The sequence below is a fragment of the Rhyacophila brunnea genome, unplaced genomic scaffold (assembly GCF_057557595.1).
Source record: "Rhyacophila brunnea isolate RB1 unplaced genomic scaffold, BYU_Rbru_1.0 scaffold_261, whole genome shotgun sequence".
NCBI lineage: Eukaryota > Metazoa > Arthropoda > Insecta > Trichoptera > Rhyacophilidae > Rhyacophila > Rhyacophila brunnea.
The window spans coordinates 38,326-58,663 of record NW_028232926.1 but is presented as its reverse complement, the minus strand read 5'-3'; the positions used below and the strand labels follow the sequence as shown (position 1 = coordinate 58,663).

General features: G+C 33.4%; 1 protein-coding gene across 1 annotated transcript in view; it reads left to right on the top strand.

The window, feature by feature from the left end:
* Positions 1 to 6,407: 6,407 nt before the first annotated feature.
* The window catches only part of LOC147068717 (SUN domain-containing ossification factor-like), a 34,736-nt gene continuing 20,805 nt past the window's right edge, over positions 6,408 to 20,338 (top strand). Inside the window, exon 1 of the mRNA XM_085951868.1 lies at positions 6,408 to 6,528. The gene's annotated coding sequence lies outside the window, so the exon portion shown is untranslated. The remainder of the gene's footprint in view (positions 6,529 to 20,338) is intronic.

Genomic DNA, 20,338 nt, shown 5'->3' with positions numbered 1-20,338 from the left:
AAGCATTTCACTACGAGGCGGGTACTATGGCAACACTGGCTCAAGTCACTCTACTGGCAGTAGGTACCTATCTGTAGAGCGAACACGAGCCTGTGCCCGAAAAAAATGAAATTATAACCCATTCAACCCCTCTGTTAGTGTAATTTATACCTACATAAATTAGAAGGAAGTACAATGACTAAGTCAAATATAAACTATTTTAAGGATACATGTAACAGTGTCCACCTAAACGTTCTAAATTAATCTTAACGTAAGTAGATCATATTGCTATCAAACTGATTACACATATATTGTAGACGACTTAAATTTTACTTATATAGCATTGAAATATAATGATTGCTATTTTAAGGGTTGATGCCCATAAATAACACCACAACTGCACAATTCCCCTAGTTGACTTCACAAGTGTCACAATAATACACATGCAGTCATTCCATAGTTTTGTAATTCCACGGTGTGGACCTAGAGGTCTATATGGTGACAATAGCTAGTTGTCAGTATGCATAAAAACTAGGTTGGATGTCATTGGCGTAAAGTAAATATACAAGCAGGTATACAAAAATGTTCAAAATACAGTTTTGCGACGATGGAATTCGGTTGTTTTGCATACGTTTGTATTCTTTTTTGGATCGTAATAGCAAAAAAACCAGTTTGTTCTCTCGAGTCTAGACCCAACCAATTCTGACCGATGTATGTTTTTCAATGAATATTAATCTTATATTGCCATGACGTGGATGCTTTTGTCCACAGCATATATGGCGATTAGTCGATCAGCCACTTACGTTCTGTCTATTGGTACAATCAACTCAGTAAAAGCCCCTGTAATAATTTAACGTAGGTACCCAGCTGTTGCTACGCGCACAGTAACCGAGTGTACAGCGTACGTCTACGATTCTTATACCTACCTAACTGCCTACGGTCTACGGCCTACGCCATGTTGTGATAATAATAATTATGTATATAACATACAACCTTTGAGTTAAGTACTTATTTCGCGTAGACAGGCGCCTACGTTTTTCCTTTGACTTGCGTATCGGTTTACCTCTGAGTACGTTTCCATTAATGTCAAGAACTTCATTTTCGTTGTTATCACTTTTATGACAAGGCATCTTTTTATTTACTGTTTTATTTTTTGTAATATTTTTTTAGAAATTTCCTTTGAGTGTGACCCGTTGACGCTAGACAGGCATGCACGAGATATGTACTTAATATATTCTCTTGCGTCACACGTTTGTAGAAATAAAATTCTTTAACTCACTATTATTCGTAGAATTGTATGTTATTTATTGCAGTATAAAAGAAAACTGATCTTTGTAACCTTTGATCATAAATACGCTGAAAAATCTTTGCAGTATAATATGTAATCCGGAATCTCGGTAGGTAATATCAATATTTAACATTCTATTTATTTTATTTGAACATTTGAAAGTTCAGTAGGTACACCGATTATATATTGTGAGGTACATACTGTCTTTTGGTGATTAGAGATTAATATTAATTTTAGTATTTACAGAGATAGACAGGTTTGACAGTTTATACGGCTTATCGTAACAATTATAATACCTCAGTACATAAATATGATAAACTACCGTCGATAGATTCCGATAGCCACCCACTTGTATCTTTAGTTGACAGCAACATTGTTTTCATTATTTGAGATGAGATGCGACGAGATTTTTCTTCGCTTAAATTATACAGTTTTACTTTTTCAGTTAAATTTTTTACTTTCAGTTTTAGTTTTACAGTTTTCTGGAGAAACGATACATTTTATTTAAATTAGACTAAAAAAAACATTACACACTGAACAATATTGAAACTTGAAATGTTTACAATCCTACTGAAAACAAACGAATGCATCAAAGATTAATGTACATGTGTATGTATTTGAATGCTAATATTGACGTTTCTTGCAGAATATTATCCGGAATGGAATTCATATTGTAAACTAAAATTCGAAAACACTCTTATCTGCGGGTATTAATACGAATTTATAAGTAATCCTCACTACCGTCTGTTTTCTTTGCCATGATTTCAAATTTTATGTTTAATACTAATACGGTCTTATGTGCCATGTAAGTAGGTGTATCGATTCTGAAGACTACGGAATTCGAGGACTTGGGATTTGAAATGATCCAAATGACAATATTAATATTTTTTTTATGTTTATTAATTTGTCAAGTCAGATTATTCGAGTAAATATCGCAACACCCAATCCATATAATAATAATATTTTATATGCAATTCATGCAGTGTTACCTAATACTAGAAAAAAATGCTTATAGTAATCGATTATACAAACTAGTTACATGGTTGAATTTCTTCTCATGCATATTATGTAAATCAATATGTAACGGTGGTGTGAAAAATACTTTTAACACTATTGTTTCCATTGGTTTTCAAAATATAATTGTACCCGCTTTTATAATGCAGAAAGGTGACAGTTACTTTGGAATTTCCGATGCGTTATAATTACTGTGGGTTATTCCTAGACGGTGGCGGCGTCGACGCCGTGCACCGACGCCTGGCAGTATAACGATTTCCGGCGTCGCCGTCTACATTGTTATAATTGCAATTTGCAATATCCTTATTAATATTCTATTAAGCTTGGATAACACAACAGTATCTAGGGACTTCGGCTTAGTTTTAGAGAGAATTTAATGTTGCAATATTGTTTTATGTTATCAGGTTATCACATTGTGTGATAAAAATGATAATGTCAAAAAACTCCCGTTTGAATCGTTGATCCATATCTTGTTTATCATGAAATTGTTATCGCAGAAAGACTTTACATGTATAATTGTATAACGTAATCTGCGCTATTAGCACATGCACTTGCTTCCAGGTGGATGGAAGGATCCGCGATGGGCGAGTATCAAAATGCCCGCTTTCGAAGCCTTGGGTCGCGGGTTTACTTATGCGTCTGAAATACTGCTGTTTATCATCGTGTGTATAAATACGCAATATGGATGAGCTTTATGGGTTGAGCTATTGGTAAACCATTTCGCGTGAAACAATCTAATAAGAAACCTCTTCAAGAGGGGGCTAACGTCTTCATCGGACTCTAGAAACCTATGAGATATATAATATATTCTAATACCATACAATAACATATTTACCAGATTTTATTAGTTTAATACAATATGCGTAGTAGGTAAACTACTTTATTTTGTATATTAGTTTCTTTTTTGAAAATTAAATTTAAATGTTGTCATTAGTGAATTGTAATATGATAATTTAAAAAATCAACATAGATACGTAGGTACCTATCATATCTTACGTTTGTGATGCTGAATACAGGAGCACGTGCCACCCCCCACCTTCTGATTATTATTTTATTATCACATTTTGAATATTAAATTGAGCGTCGCGATGCTCGTGTCGTGTAAATAAACGGCGTCAGATGTGTTGCCAACGTTTTTTATATAGGTATGGTGGCATTAATTTACGCTGTTTTTTTTAAATAAATACTGACAATACAGGTGAATTTAACGTACAATAGTATTTTCTCTTTCACATTTACTGCACTGAGATATTTAAGTTCGGATACATTAAATAAATATATATATAGGTTTAACGCTATCATTATAAATAAAGAGACCAATATTATAAATTTGATTCGCTACGTACAACGTTTAATAAGCGATCTGTTATAACCGATTTTATTTTTCTTGTTAACTAAAATGGCCAATCGTTCATTGTAGTATCTACGTCAGCAGGAAAACGAAGACAGATCACAACGATTTTTTTGTTTTTTTTTATATACTTAGGTACTTGTCAGTTAAATGCATTTTGTCCACGTCTCCTGCATCGAAGTTCACGTTTTAGAAATAAAAATTCTATCGTTATAATACATTCTCATTCGCATCACTGGCAATATGTGCACTGGAGAGTTGACGTAAAGGAGCTTTATGTGAGCTTTCTCTCACGTACACGAAGCACTTTCTTAAAGTATTCAACAAACTCTGTCGGTCTGGTCTGTGATATCAATTTTCTTGCAAAATTCTTCCGCAAGTCCAGAGTGTAAGATTCACCTTTAATATACTTTCTATTATAATTTAATGGCTAGCTTCAAAATTAAATTTTAAAGTTCAAGGTGTGGTCTTTCTCCTTATAAACTACCACCATGCGCTCATTGAATACTTTAGGTATCTTTCCCTCCTTCGTAAAAAAAATATAACTGTACGTTATTCCAAGCCGAAAAGTTTCTTAATAGGCCCACACAGCGACGTTAGTTTGCCATGTTGTTACTTTAAATGTCAGGATCACACTAAGCTGAAATTGTAAATGCTGAAATGGACAATTTAATGAACGCTACAATAGAAACCACGATAGCCGCGTGGCTTAAGCGCCGGTCTATAGTGTCGAGGGTCCCAGGTTCAAATCCTCGGTCTGGCAAGCACACATATTGTTTTTCAATTTTTGTATGAGTCAGAGTATGGACCTAATAGGTTGAGCAAATGGCTGACATCCATTTCTCGTAAAAATAAAATCTGTTAATACAAAACTCCACTCTGTGGGGGCCCATAATATGATCCTATTAGGATCGGACGTGGTCGAAAGAAAATAATAATAGAAAAACAATGTTATTTTATCAAGTCGTAAAGTAAATTTCCGTTACATTTTTTATTACGATGCATATTTCTCTAACATTAATATCATGCCCACGGTTAAATCCGTCGTTAAATCACTGCGAGATAACTTCCTCGTGTCGACAACAGATTTATTAACCAATTCCGCGATCGTAACACACCACTATTATTTGTTTATTAAATTTATTATCTCATTGTAACTTTGACGTTAACTTTCTTCCTGTCTTCAGTTTGTGGCGTAAATTGCAACACATTCTAACCGAGATGATTGTCTGTCGCATATTATTTCGTGTTAGACAGGTCGTAAATATTTTACCATGCAATTGTGATTTTTATTAGTATGATAAACACTTTTAATGAAGACACTAGATTTAGCATACAATTATAGATATCGGTGCATTCTTGAGTTAGCATTACCATAATATAATTTACATAAATTTCTTATATTAAATTTATACTTACCTGTAAATTTGCGTCTTGTTCGGTACCTATAATATGCAATTAAAAAAACTGAGTACCTACCAATGACGAAAAGTCAGTATCAAACAATTATTCAAATAAAAATAATTGAATTAAGTACAACAATTATTTAATAATTAACGTATTATTTAATCACTAGAAATATTGCAAATTATTTCTTCCATCCGTATGTATTAAAATATCATATTATATGAACAGTATCCTACTCATAAATGTATGAAAACAACTAATGCCGCACTATGGATATACGGAGTAATAATGATTAAGAAATCTCAATACATACAATAATTCAGGTAAGCAGACGATTGGTTAGCTTAAAAATCAATTAAACCCTGCCTAAGCCAAACCATAATAGTTTTGGTATATTTTTGGCGATACGACAAAATTGTGCACACTTTTTCATTCTCACTTTTCTTCTGTTTTCGTTGGATTAAGAATACATATTAAGTAGGTACACATATTGTTGGTTCATTTTTTTTAATTCACTAAAAGCCCTGCCTAAACCAAAGTACAATATATCCAAAATATTATTCTATCTATAAAATATCCAAAGTTATGTATGATTGATTTACTTGCATAATTTAAAATATTTTATAGATATACGAGTATTTTTGACGATTATCTATTATGGCTTGGTTTCACAGGGTTTAATTGAATTTTAAAAATTAACCAACACCGTCTGTCAATTGTAGTCGTATTTAAATGAAAACAAATTCGTAATACTATTTATGGGAAATCTTAACAGCCTACCTCCACCCTTCGCTACTGTAGGGCTGTCATATTGAGAGAAAAAGTATTGAAATTTTTTGACGGCCCTAGACACAGGTTCAATGAGTATAGGAACAAATTATTATCAGTGGCGCTGGATCAACGACATGTGAATCATTCGTTTTTGTTCAAAACTATCATAATAATTGTTCTATTAATTCAATGAGTAAAAACTTCTGCCGACATTTTTGTGTTTACTTACCTATTTTTTTCTCATTAGGTATGTATACTTTTTATCAGGATACGCATACATTTGTCGCAACCTAAAATCTATAGGTAAACCTGGTATTGGTGTTTTTAAATTGTTAAGTCTTACCAACTGGACCGATGTTTAAACATCTGTTTATACTACACCGTTAGTCAAATTCAAATTATATGCAAATACATGTAAATTATGACTATTTATATTGAAAAGGTGGGTAAAAGAAAAACACGTCTTGTTTACTAACGTTCATCAACGATAGAGTTCCAAAGACATTTTGTGGCCTACGTCGTCAGGCAATGGTATCAATACTCATTGTCATTACGTCTTAAATTTGGCTGACGTAGAAACGTGACAAGTTAAACAACATTATTTGTCTTTTTCATCATTACAAAGAAATACTCAATTCCTCGTTGTTAGTGAAGTTTAGGTCTTCCTTTGCACACGCATTGCACTATTGTTATACTGTGAAAAGAGAGTCGCACGACGGTAAAAAGAAATTACGCTTCGGTTTAAAGCGCGGGAATTCACATCTTTTCTTTCTCTCACTTTCGCGGTAGGCAGTGAGTGTTGTAATACGAATTAAGTGAGACGACGACGATACACGGGCTTCCTTATGGTTAATTTAAGCTGATTAAGGATTCCGATGGTAGTGCTAGTTATGGCTTCATTTCGATTTGAAAGCAGTAACCTGTCGTACTAGATGAATATTTCGTTTATATTACTAATTAATGCATTACTTACCATTTTTTTCAATCAACTTCAGAATAATTTTCTATAAACGTTATTGCATTCGAAGCAGGTATAAGCAATAACTAGCTCTACTATCGAAGTTCACAGTTCCGTGCCGCGGTCTGAATATAGTGGGGCTTGGGTGCGATGGACCACAATCCATCCCGTGATCGACGCTTTAGAGCAGCGATACTCAACCTGCGGCATGCGGCCTTTAAGCTTTTGTATGCGGCCCGAAACACATTTATTATCAGGAACATGATTTTTACTTTTGAAATAAACGCTTGGATACACATTACTTTTGTTTATAATTTTAAAAATCTCAAATATGTTTTGTAAAAAAGGGGGGGTTCATGATTTTTTTCGTCACACCAGTAGTGATGCGGCCCGCGTTACTTTACAAATATATGTATTTTGCCGTGGTGAAAAAAAAGGTTGACTACCATTACTTTAGAGTCTTTAGATACCTACCTGGCATACGTCAAAATCGTCTTTGTTCGTCCTCATTCGCTGTTTTGTCCCACAAGCATAGCTTCCTTATTTCAAGATAAAGCAAAGCACGTGTATAAGACGCCGCCCTAGAAAATTTCGGGCCGATCAAGCGCTTGATCCGATGTAGCAAAATTACCGGATGCGGGAATGACGGATCTGTGATGACTGACGTTATGTGAACAAGCGGCGATACAAGACCTGTGGAGGCTGCCACATCAGACCGTTGTCTCGGATGACGGATTCGGAAAACTGTAGAAAAACGATGCCATCCTTTCGAATGTTGCTAAAGATCTTCCGCAGGATCTCTTAGCACACAGAAAATTACTTCTAAGTTCCCTGATTTTATACTATACCTCATGTAGGTACCATCTGGGTATCACGTGGTAGTAAACGTTTACATAGGTAGGTATCTGTTTTGAATAACAATAATTGTTTTTGTATAATTTAATTATTATAAAACTATTCATACTGTTCTGAATGACGTTTTATAGTTCGTGCTTACGCACATTTACAAATGTTTACGTAAGTACTGCACTCCGAAAAAAATGAATTATTATTATAGTTGAAAATGAAAACATATTTTCTATGATGAATAAATAACCTTTGCTATGCTTCGTACAAAAAAAAACACTTGAAATATTATAATTGTGGTCAAATATTATATTGCTTAAATTATTTTATAACACTATTAATCACTAATAATTATATGTCTGCATTCGTATATTATAATATAATATCGTTACGTTTCGCATTCCATCAACACGCCATTTCCAGCGTTGCCAACTTATTAATATTAATTGTCAGATTTATCATTTATTAATATTATGCAACTTGGAAAATACACGTCTGGCATATGTCGTTAAATCTAGCGTTTTTTGGCGCCGCAAGTAGCTTAAAATTTCTCATTAAATCAGTATTGATAATAAAAATGTAGTAGGTACTAAACATAATTACGCGTGAGATCAACGTTTTTGAAAGAAACTACAATTTAAGTACCTACTTAACACATTTTACTAATAATTTTCATTTGAAATTTTCAATACGTATTCAATACATTGAAATTATTTTTTAAATTAAAAGATAAACTCACTATAATAATTTAGACGATTTAAAAATGCATTCATTAAAAATCTAATTATGAATATTTTTATCATTAAAACTTATGTTGCCACAGCCATAGTTATTTCGAAGATACCAAAAAGATTTTTGAGTAATTCATTATTTTAATGTAATTCGATATTTTAAAATAAAAAAAATAACGGTCACAATACTATTTTATACGATTAAGTGATAGCCAAATTTCGTGTCTTGTCATTTTTAGTTGTATGATTTATTCGTTACTTACGAAATAAAAAAATCTTCTTCATTCGTTCTTCTCGTGAAAGCAATGTTCATGATTACGACTTATGATTGAAAATAGTGGTTTCTCGACGAAAAATAAACACGTCTGTCCGACATCAAGCTTTTCTTTTACCCTGTCTGGGATATTTTTTTCAACAACAATAATTGGCAACACTGCCCATATCTGCAATATTCGCATCTTAATGATTCTTTACATCGTAGTTTTCCTTCAATAACCACTTTTTTCAAAAATATTTTCGTCTATTTGACAAGTAGGAAGTGAATATTGAATTTCTGTCTTTGGAAGCCTTGAACGTATGTTTGGCATGTGTAGTTTTTTGCCTATAATTACGTAACAGAAATATATATTACTTATGTCTACTTGTTGATTTTTTTCTGCATGCATACATATAACTGGTTGTAACCTGTAACAAAAGATGGATTTCATTTGTTATCTAGCGAGATATTTGATATGGGAAGGTATATTTTTGAATTACGTATATCAAATTTAATAATGGATAATCAATATTAATTAGAATTTAATCAACAATATTTATCTCGATATTTGACATCATTCTGAAACTGGATATGACCGGCATTTTGGTGTCGATTTTTTTATGACAATGCCAAATATTATTATGTTGCACAAGTAAATAATAGGGACACGATTGTCTTTATAAACTTATAACTTATAGTTATAACTTATAATATTACAGTTATGGGTGTGCCATAGTAAACTTTATTAAGCAGGTTTGAATTTTGCGATCTCTTCGGAATCTAAAAATATGTAAGTATATTAAAATAATATTTATTTTATACCACGGGTTATCGAAACATCTTTCCACGTTGTCGAAAACTAATCGACAGGCTAATAAAGTACCCACACTTAAAAATAAATAGAACAATACGTAACTATAACAATATACCTATATGTACTGTGAGAAACTGTAATGTCGGCGTGAAATTTTTAAACGTTTTGATAAAAAAAAAGAAATCGTGCATATTAAACAGTGATTCTCCTTACTGCTGAAAACTCTATTCCTCAATTTGTATTGTTTTGTTTTGCTTAAATTTTTTCTAGTAATATTCTCATCGCAAGCTTTTGAGAAATTTCGCGGAGCCCGGTTGGGATTGTTGGGAATCACATATTATAAAAGCTTTTACATGCATCTTGTTTAACTTTGTAATCTGGTTTCTTTTATTTTGTTAACTGTCAATTCATGGTGGAACTGCATTGTATTGTTGTTTTTATTTAATAAAACGCAATTTTTTTTATAGTACTTATTCCACTTTATTCTATTATTTTATTCATTAAAGTGGAATAAGTACTATAAAAAAATTGCGTTTTATTAAATAAAAACAACAATTTGTAATCTGGATTATCTATACGTTAATAAAAATATAAAGAAGAAGACTTCGTTCGTTATGTGTATTATAAAAGTTCATGCCAGACGTAAAAATCTGTCACTGGAACTGATATTTCCTTTTGGGGTATAACACCAGTCTAGAAAGTTCCCCTCCATATAAAGTCGGCAGACTTGTACACTCGTAGGAGTCGTAAGTGCATCAAGTAGGTACTGAACATGATATTATTAGTAGAGAAATCTGAGTGAGTGTATCTTATATTTTATTGAGATTTGTGTAGGTATTCAGAATAGTTAAATTGGCATTCGCGCAACTGTCATAACAACAAAACATTTTTAATTATACTATGTCTCTCACATTCATCAAGTAAATACCTAAATAGGTACAAGGTACAGCTTTTTTTCAACAACTTTGATCAAAAAATGTCACATTATTTGTGTTTGTATAATGTAAATTTCTTATTTTTTTTTGTATGTCATGTCATGTCAAATGTTGTTAGTTCAAACTCTCGTATCTAAAATTTTATTGATGTGGATCAGCGATTCCCAACTAGAATTCACCCACAGATTCTATGATGATGAAAAACTTGCCACTAATTTTGTAATTGATCACAGTGAGATAGGTGCTAACAAACCGCCATCTAACTCTTGATGAATACGGATGGGGATAATTCTATCAGGATAAATATCTACTGATTTTCTAAAACTTTGTTGCACAGTAAAAATATGATCGAAAACAGGCAAACGTCACATGTCACAAGTACTTGGTATTGGTAGTAGGTCGTCGAGTGCAAGAACCGAATAATGGAAAGTGAAAATGACGGCAACAAAATTATTTTAAAAAGTTATTGTTATTATGTTTTAACCCTGCTTTGTATTTTGTAGTTTACCTTTATCGATTTTATTTATACATATTGTTATTCTTATTATATTTCTATCTGTCAGCTAGATGGGGGGTTTCAAATTTCAAAACATGTCAAGGAATCTTCCAAACAAAAAAACAGGTTGGGCGTCAGTATTGTAGACTGAAGTAGACAAAAGATGTAGTCTCAACTGTTTCTTTGATGTCATTTAATCAAATTTTGTTTACTTGTAACCCGCCATTTACTTTCTCTGACAGTTTTCATTAATATATTTTATCAAATTATAGAAAATACCGGCTGAGCCCAGGTATAGATAATATGCTGAACGCCATCAAAAATTGTACTGGGAGCCATGATTGCTAATGGTGGGTTGTTGCATATCTGGGTATTGTATCATGATTCGTTTGGACTTGTCTTGGTGATACGATACGATCCAACAGTACGTTTACAGTTATGTATAAGTATGCATCACGGTCAACGATGCAACAAAGTGGATACCGGCAAATCCTGTGCAGGGTTTCTAGAAATTACTACGGATGAACCTATATGAGAAGATATTTCACTAATATTGACTAAATTAGATAATCTTAATCTAATTCAAACTGAAGCTCAAAGAAACTTATGAATTATTATATTTTATTGGTGTTATCCAGTGTCGCCCTGTGTGGGTGGATAGGTCATGTGCCTTTACTTTAGATATGGACTAGTTTCGTCTGCAGCGCTTAAGACATTGTCTAACTGTAAACCTCAGTAGATGTATCTCAGAATTTTGAAGTTTTTACGACAGCCGACATGGAATACTAAACTATAATCAGTAGTGGGTATGCATTTTCTCTATAATTAGAGATTAAAAAACGATACGCGGCAACATTTTGGGTCTGCTTAAGGGTTCACATGCTCAGCGTAGGTCAAAATGGAGCTTTATGGTATTTTCAAAGCATAACCCTGGACATTCCTTAAACGTTGTAGATAATCTATTTATGTACTTATCAAGCTTTATTATCCTTTATATTTATTTTAAACATTTGATGACTGCATAAAGTATTTTTATTACATAAAATAGTATTCTTTTAAACCTCTCGCTCTAATGTTTTAGAATATAGTCATATTTTAGTACATCCATGTGCAGTGGTGTTAAGATTTTTTAGATTTATTAGTGACATTGTATAGTGACATATATACGATAAAAAATATATATTTTATAAGTTGTGATCCCAAATTTAACAAGGCGCCAGTTCTCAAATAGCTTGATTAGTATATGCGTCCTGTTGTAGTTATCCACAGTAGGACTGAAATATCTTACAATTATTTATGTAGAGATTAATTGATAGCTATGTACCATTCATTAAATATCTCTGTACGAATCGAATATTCTGTCCTTGAGCATAGTTATTATGGGGCTACACATTTTTCCGTCTCGTATTGACTCTTTAATAAATTCAATTATTATTTCATTACTGCGATTGGTCCGTATTTGGTGGTCGCTGCTTTATTGGCGTTCGCCATGATTTAAAATTGTCGCCGGCCGCCAGAGTTCGATTCGGAAATGGAACGCGCGCGCATTCCGTTTGCCGCGCTCTGCATTCGAATATGACGGGACAATTAAATAATTCAAATCGTAAGAATACTTTTTCGGGATGATTAATGACCGCTTTACTGCGTCCAGTAATTCATTAACGCTTTTAAATTGTAGTGTTAAGAACGTACGAAATTTTGTGTGCTGTTTTATTTAGCGTAATAATTTCTACGTGTGTGGGAATACGTACCAAGTAGGGCTTGCAACCCGTGATTTCGGGATTAATTTTTATATTATGTTATTTATGAAAAATAGCATATTTTTGTGAACTAAAGATATAATAATATAAGTTGTTTCAATGAGCGGCAGAGGGTCATGTCGGGATTTCAATTTTGGGGAATGATGATGTAGTAATTTATTACAGGCATTTCATTTACGGCTAGGATTCCACCAAGCACATTATTATTTTAACATTCCTCTATAACGGCAGTGGCCTTATAATTAGATAACGCTCTCGCCCAACGCGTTGGACGCCATTTAGGGATTGTTTGAATTTTTTTCAATCGGCAACAAAAATGCCGCGTATTTACTTTGTATTGTTTATGTCAAGTTGTCTATCCCCTTCATAATACCTAATGATTCTGTTATGTGACGTATCCGGTTTCTTACGTACTGTCCGACAACAAGCCGGAAGAATATAACCGGAAGTCGCTGTAGTAGCATATGGAAAACTTCTCAGTAACGTACATGTCATGGCGGCAACGCGTGTTTAAATAATGTATCGGCTCTCTTTTTAGACGTGACTCCTTTTCTTCTTCGCAATAAATCAAAAGTTTACTAATAATAATTTTAATATCACTTCTTATCGTTTTATATATATATATATATATATTATTATAAAAGGCATCAAATTACGTAAATTGATAGATACGTACACCACGAAAGCGTAAAATGAAATGATAAATTTAGGGGTGTTCCTCATTTGAAACGGAAGTACGATTAACTGCATAGAAGGGGCTTGTTAGTTAACAGTTTTAGCATGTAGACAAGAAGTTCTTATTGGGCAATATCCAGTTGGCCGTATAAAACAATCAAAAATACGTAATACACACCACCGGGATACAAGGGAAAGACAAGGAAATAGGTATGTAAGTCAATTAGAGATAAAATCATATCATAATATATATCATATAAAATTCTGGTACGTCAAAGTCATACCTATTAAACAATATCATATTAATGTTCGTATTGAATATAATAAAATTGAAACGTGCTACAATCCCAGGATCTCTCATACTAATCACAAAATCCCGGGAATGATGATTATGTCCGAGATTGCGATCCCTGGTACTAACCTACACACTTTGAGCCGAACGATTTAATTTTTCGATAACATTAAATATTTAAAGGTTCATAAATAATATTGACTTTAATATGCACGTACGTACATACTTGAACGATATAATATTTACGTAATTATGATCAAGATAAATTAATATTGGAAGCTGTTTACCACGCAATTCAGCTCGTAGCTGTAACATTATGTAAGTAACTATATTATTTGGGCTTCATATATATTATATGAAAAACGTCCATATTCACCCACACTAGACCTACATATTTATATTATTTGTTTTGACGTTCACTCTGACACTTCCGTGCTTAAAGACATCACAATATCGCGGTATTTCCCTCGGTACGGCGTTATGCGCCTCCTTCCCACCCTCCATCGAGTATATCGATCTTGTAGCAACGCCGCGGGGTTGTAGCGTACCGTGAAGTAAATCAATTCAAAGCAAGAGTGTTTATACTCAACATATTTTAGTTTCGGTTTAGGTTGTGAATCGATGGAAATTGTATAGGAAATAAAAATTGACGTATTTTATATTTCCGTTGTATGTATGTATTATGTAGCAAACGTACTTAGAACCATTGCCATGCAATGATGTTTCATTTCTGCCACGCATTTTTTTGCATTTTTCAAGCCTATAATGTACACACAAATGTGTCATAATATAGTAGTATAATGCTTAAGGCTTAAGGCATGGACTTCTCATCTGGCGGGCCTAGGTTTGATTCCATGTGATTTTCTCACACATCTATATAATACCTACTAGGTACATTACTGTTGCCACTACACTGCAATTAGTGGGGCTCATGGCCTGATGTAATGTTAAAAATAAAAATTATATATACTGGCAAAAACATTCCGTCACTTATTCAGATCACGAGACGAAGAAAATATTTTATAGGCAGTATGAATTAAGCTCCATTACTATGGTAGGTATGTATGATTCGCACTTTGATATATTATTATATATATAATTATACTGGTTTCTTCTAGAAAGCGATATCTTAGCGGCCATTTCGCTTTATTTGTCATTTATTAAGTGCTCTGACCGCTCCGATCTCTCCTGACCACACTTTGACAACTCTACCATTATCTATCAAACAACTTTAATGTCCCTTCAACACTATAAGTACCGTTATATCGACTGTATAACTTTACTTATGTAGGTACTGTCTCAAAGTTGACCGATTTATATGCGTACGCGTACTACGAATGTGGTGTCAGTAGAATGTTACTTATCCTAACTGATTTATATGCGTATGAACTACTACGAATGGGGTGTCAGTAGGATCTTACTTATCCGGATTAACTGGGGATGGAAGCACTTCGTGGTTTTTCACATATTGTGTCACTATAGATAGAAGTTGGCAAATGTAACACCTTTTCCTCCAGGTTGTTGTATTGCGTTGCAATGGTACCGGATTTTAACTATAAAAACCTGAAAACTGTAGGTTAATCTGCCAGCCGTGACACCGAAGCCAAGCATCGCATACCAAGTATATATTTTTTTAAATATTGAAGTAGATCGTGAACCGGTCTTAGAAATAACACAAGATAAATATTGAAATGATAATTTTGGCGTAATATTTTAATGCATACTTAGTTATGGATCGAATTGCATGCTGACGTATTATTTTTAATTTAATAATATTTTGACAGCGTGATTTTATGTTTTACTTTTACTGGTTAGGTTTTTAAAATGACCTACCTATTATATTGGTGGCGAAGGGTGGGAGGTAAATAGTGCACATTAAACTTTGTCAGTCATATATATTTGTTTTCATTGAAATAATACTACAATTTACAGATAGTGTTGGTTGGCTTTCAAATTTCAATTAAACCCTGCGAAAACCATGCCATTAGATAATAGTCAAAAAATACTCGACTATCTATGAAATATCTAAAATTATGCAATTAAATCATACGTAACTTTTGATATTTATAGAAAGAATAATATTATATTGGCAGGGCTTAATGAATTTTAAAAAAATGAACCAACAATATGTGTAGGTACCTAATATATTATTCTTAATCCAACGAAAATAAATTGACGTATCGCCCAAAATAAACAAAAACTATTATAGTTTAATTTAGGCAGGGTTTAATTGATTTTTCAATAAAAACAAATACGGTATGACTAACAAAGTTTAATGTGCACTATTTATGGTGGATCAACAGCCTACCTCCACCCTTCGCTACTGATTATACATCTACTACTAGAGTTGTTGAATGCTATTTTACTGGCATTTAAAAAACGATTATTAATCTTTTTAGTTTTTATTATTTGCTGTCTGCAGTTATATAAAGCTAAGTTAAAACGAATGTTTGATTTATTGAAGGTTCGGTTGGATAAGAATATTTTCCATTGTAATTATATTAAATATACACTCAGGTACTCAATATAGTATCTAATATATTTTTAAAGTGAATTTTTATCATAGAAAGGTCTCTTAAGTTTGTTTTCGATGATGTTGCATAATCGTAATTATGCGATAAACTGTTGTTGTCCATACAAAACCACGGTTTATCGCAAATGCGTGATGGAGATCTGATCGACCACTTTCACTCCTTCAAACACACATTAAAACGGCCCAATTATTAGAGTGTGTGCGTAGAAAAAAATAGTCTAGAAATTACGCCAAAGGCGAATCAATGGTAAGATAAGAAGTCATTGAACTTATATTATAACCAGCTGTTAAATAAAAAATACTCTGCAATATCTACCTGTGCATTTACTTCCCATGTCTGTAATGAACCGGTAATATATTATGTTTTTATAAATAGCATACTACGGGGCATTACGAACGTTCCGTGAAAGTGCTATAAGGAAAATTATATCAAATTATAACCGATAAAATTACACAACTACTGTAATATAAATTTCTTTTATCACTGGTAATGCATGTCTTTGTGGCTGGTTTTACTCAATTCTCTCTATTGTGTGGCTATCATTATTCTACCTAACTGAAGCAGCATCTGCAATACAGATCAAACATAGTCATGCGTTTTACGTATGCAAAAAGTAGACGAGTTTTCGAAGTTTTGATGAGTCTTGGCTTACAGGAAATTTGATAATGACATATGAAAATATTGGACGCAAAAATTATATTTAATATTAATTTAGCAAGAAGAAAGTAATAATATAATCGCAATTTATATTCCGGAACTTGATAATATTACCATATTTTCGCTAGGCCAGCTGTTAGTTTCTAGACAGCTGGCATGTAGGAAGGTTGATTCAGCCGCAGATTTCAGATTTCTACATAAGGCGCTGGGTTTTCACCCGGGGTTCTGGGTTCGATCCCAGTGAGGAATAAGTATATTTATGTGATTTTCTCAAAGTCTGGGTGTTTATGGATTGTAAGGTTATACCTCAGTTGAGACACGGTCTATAAAGATCGTGGCTAGGCGATGCGCGGATTGTGGGTCGCGGGTGCAAATGACGCATGTCAAACGAAATAATATAATTAATTTGTCATAAATCCAACATGTGTTCATTTAATGTTCTGTTTATTGTTCTATCAGTAACAATAATAATATATTCATTGACATGTTTTCTTTTTAAAGTAAATGGGTAACGTTTTTAGTCATCTTTACACGATTTGAGAATTAATACGCCCGTCGCCATCACGAAACAAATTTACGTGTTTCCAGCTCGACGTTCTCTCTCCGAATGGCAGCGAGTCCAAAATTTCGTCACGCCTATAGTTCAAAATTATTTGCCGTTTAACTGATGTATCACCTTACTACTCTACTGTTTCTCTACACTACTGTCATTAGACCTCACGGCCTGTTGTAGTGTTAAAAAAGAATATCACAATATGTATATATTATACAGTACCTACATTGTTGGATTCCGACCAAATGGATTTTCGCAGGGTGGAGGTCTCTAAGCAAACTTTACAAAGATTGTTTGATCCGTTCGACACAATAGGTATATTGATTGAAAACTAAATATTAGTACGTATAACATAATTGTTTCTAAAAAATAAGTGCACCCGAAAATTTTTCGATGTTTGTAAAGTAAAGCTTCTATAAGATAGTTATTAGTATTAGACCAGGGTTTCCCAAACGTTTTCTGCAATGGAACACTTCGCAAACCCGGAAATTTTAACGGAACACTTAGTTTATTTTGTAGGTTATTTATGAGCGCAGCTAACCGTTCTGCCAATTTTGGCAACTGTCGTTAAACTGACAAGACTTGTCAGCCGGTCAGTTAAAACAATATACCTACCCCATCTTTTTCATGCGCACAGTTTGGATATGCACAATTATCGACATGTCCAATATCGACATGTCCAATATCGACAATAATCAAAAATTGTAAGTATGGGAAAACCACATATTCTTAAATGTTAGTAGGCTTGAAGTGAAACAGTGCCATTTTTTTTTTACTATAGTGCATGTTTGTGATGTGTGTTTATATCACTTGGCTGGTCGATCTCTCACGCCAGGCCCCCCGTAAGCCCAGCCCCCCAGGCTAGAAGCCTGTCAGCCCCCGCCTCCTTGTGGGAGCCAAGATACTCGACGTCATAAACATCAGTGGAGATTGATCATCACTCGCCTTTCAATATGAAGTATATTCTTTAATTATTTTAGTTTTACTTATTTTACTTCTACTTAGTAGAAGATCTTTAAATATTTTGTAGTGTATAAAACCTTTCCAAATGGTCGCGAAACACCTATTCAGGTTCGGCGGAACACTGGTGTTCCGCGGAACATAGTTTGGTAAACCCTGTATTAGACAGTGTCTCGTCTCTATTTAAATATAACTTCGCTCATTTGCGTTCGTTTCACCCGAGCAATAATAACTTTCGCACTTCTTCTCGAGTGTTGAGCTGTCTCTCTGGTTGGCGATTTATTGTGCGTCGTTGAACTCTGTAGCCAAGTTCAGGGTTCCAGCTGATCTTTAATCTCGAGGCGTGAATGCTTTCACTCGCGTGAGTGCAAACCACACAGAGTTAGCTAGCGTGACAGGCAAATCATTTTATAACTGTGCAGTTATCGTTTGATCAGTATCGATTTCTTGGTTAGCATGCTGCATGGCAGGTATGACTCTTTCAATGTCGACCTCTGTCCATTCAAATAACCCACACGTAGTTTTATAATTACAATTATTATGTTACTGTCGTCTTTTTCCTTCCTTGTTACATCCAACAATATCCAAACAAAAACGTAATATATGTATGTAAGTACTAGAGGTACTAATCACGATTCCCAAACTATTTTGTTTGACGGAACCCTTGAACCGTTTTTTTTAAATCTCGAGGAATCATGCCACAACCGATTCGTGAGAAAAATTAAAAGGGTACCTCCGAAGAGTTAACACCTACCAGTCAGTTATTAAATTATAACGAGACTTGAAAAAAGATAGGTACATATTTCTCACAAACTGAGTAGAAAATATGTATTGCCCAAAGCATAACAAAATCCCAGCATAAAAGAAGGAATTATAATATCTACTGATTAGAAGTAAAAATATGTTAATAAAAGTAGGTAGATACGAACAGTGAACCAAACAATAAAATGCGCCCCCTATGTAAATTTGTTTTTGCTATCGAGTTCTTTTCAATTAACTTGTAAGTATTTATGTAGGTATATATGGATGCACATATTATTAATATTAAACAATTAACAGAGATAATAAAAAAATAATTTGTTTGAATGCATTGATTTATTTTTAAATCAGATGTTTTATCGTAGAGGGTTGAGGCCCATCAGTCGTCGCGTCGGGCCTCTACATCACTAAATGCGCCACTGTGTATTTGGCTACTCCTATTTCTTGCCACGGTCCCACGGAATTTGGCGAACGCGGCGCTTGACTATCCTTGTTGAACCAACCAACATTTTTTAATAATATCAATATAAAACGTTTTTTTTTTCAAATTTCGTCAGTAATGGTCACCAAATTTCTAACTTACATCAAGGTAATTACGTAAATACTGTGCTTCATAGATGGCGTAAGGATCGGTCCCCAATTTAGTATCAACATCTACTGTAGTTTATTATGGTACAATACTATATCTTTGAAAAATTTAAGACTAAAAATGTTCCGGTAGGTACTATAGTTGTTTTAAGGAACACTATAATTACAACGTTTTTCTTAGCTCGTATTCTCATTTGTCTGGTGGTTCTTTGTCCGTACAAATCTTGCATTCGATTTTTAACTAACTTCCTAGTAGCTAGACATTTGAAACTTTTAGAATATATCAGAACACGATGCCAATGCATTTTTTTTAAATACCTTTAGCCATCTTTAAGTAGAATTGAATTCATTTTCAGTTAATTCTGTTTTGTATGAAAAGTTATTTTTACACCATTATCGGTTGCTAGGGGTCTGGGGTCCTAGCAACTAAATTATTAATATATACGTGCGTTACTATGGAAACCAATATGACATGTCAAGTACAAATTTTTTTGATCGTTTAAGCTAGTCAAGTCAAGTTTGTATGGTTCAACAGAATTTAAAAACGTTATTTTTATCTTGTAATTATTTTTACCATTAGCATAGAATAAGGTGTAACACTAGTATACTTGGTTAATATAATTATTATTATAATCAATGAAATTATTGTTTTATGTAATATACACTAGATTTAAGAAAGGCACCTACAATAATAATTTACATATCTGAAAAATC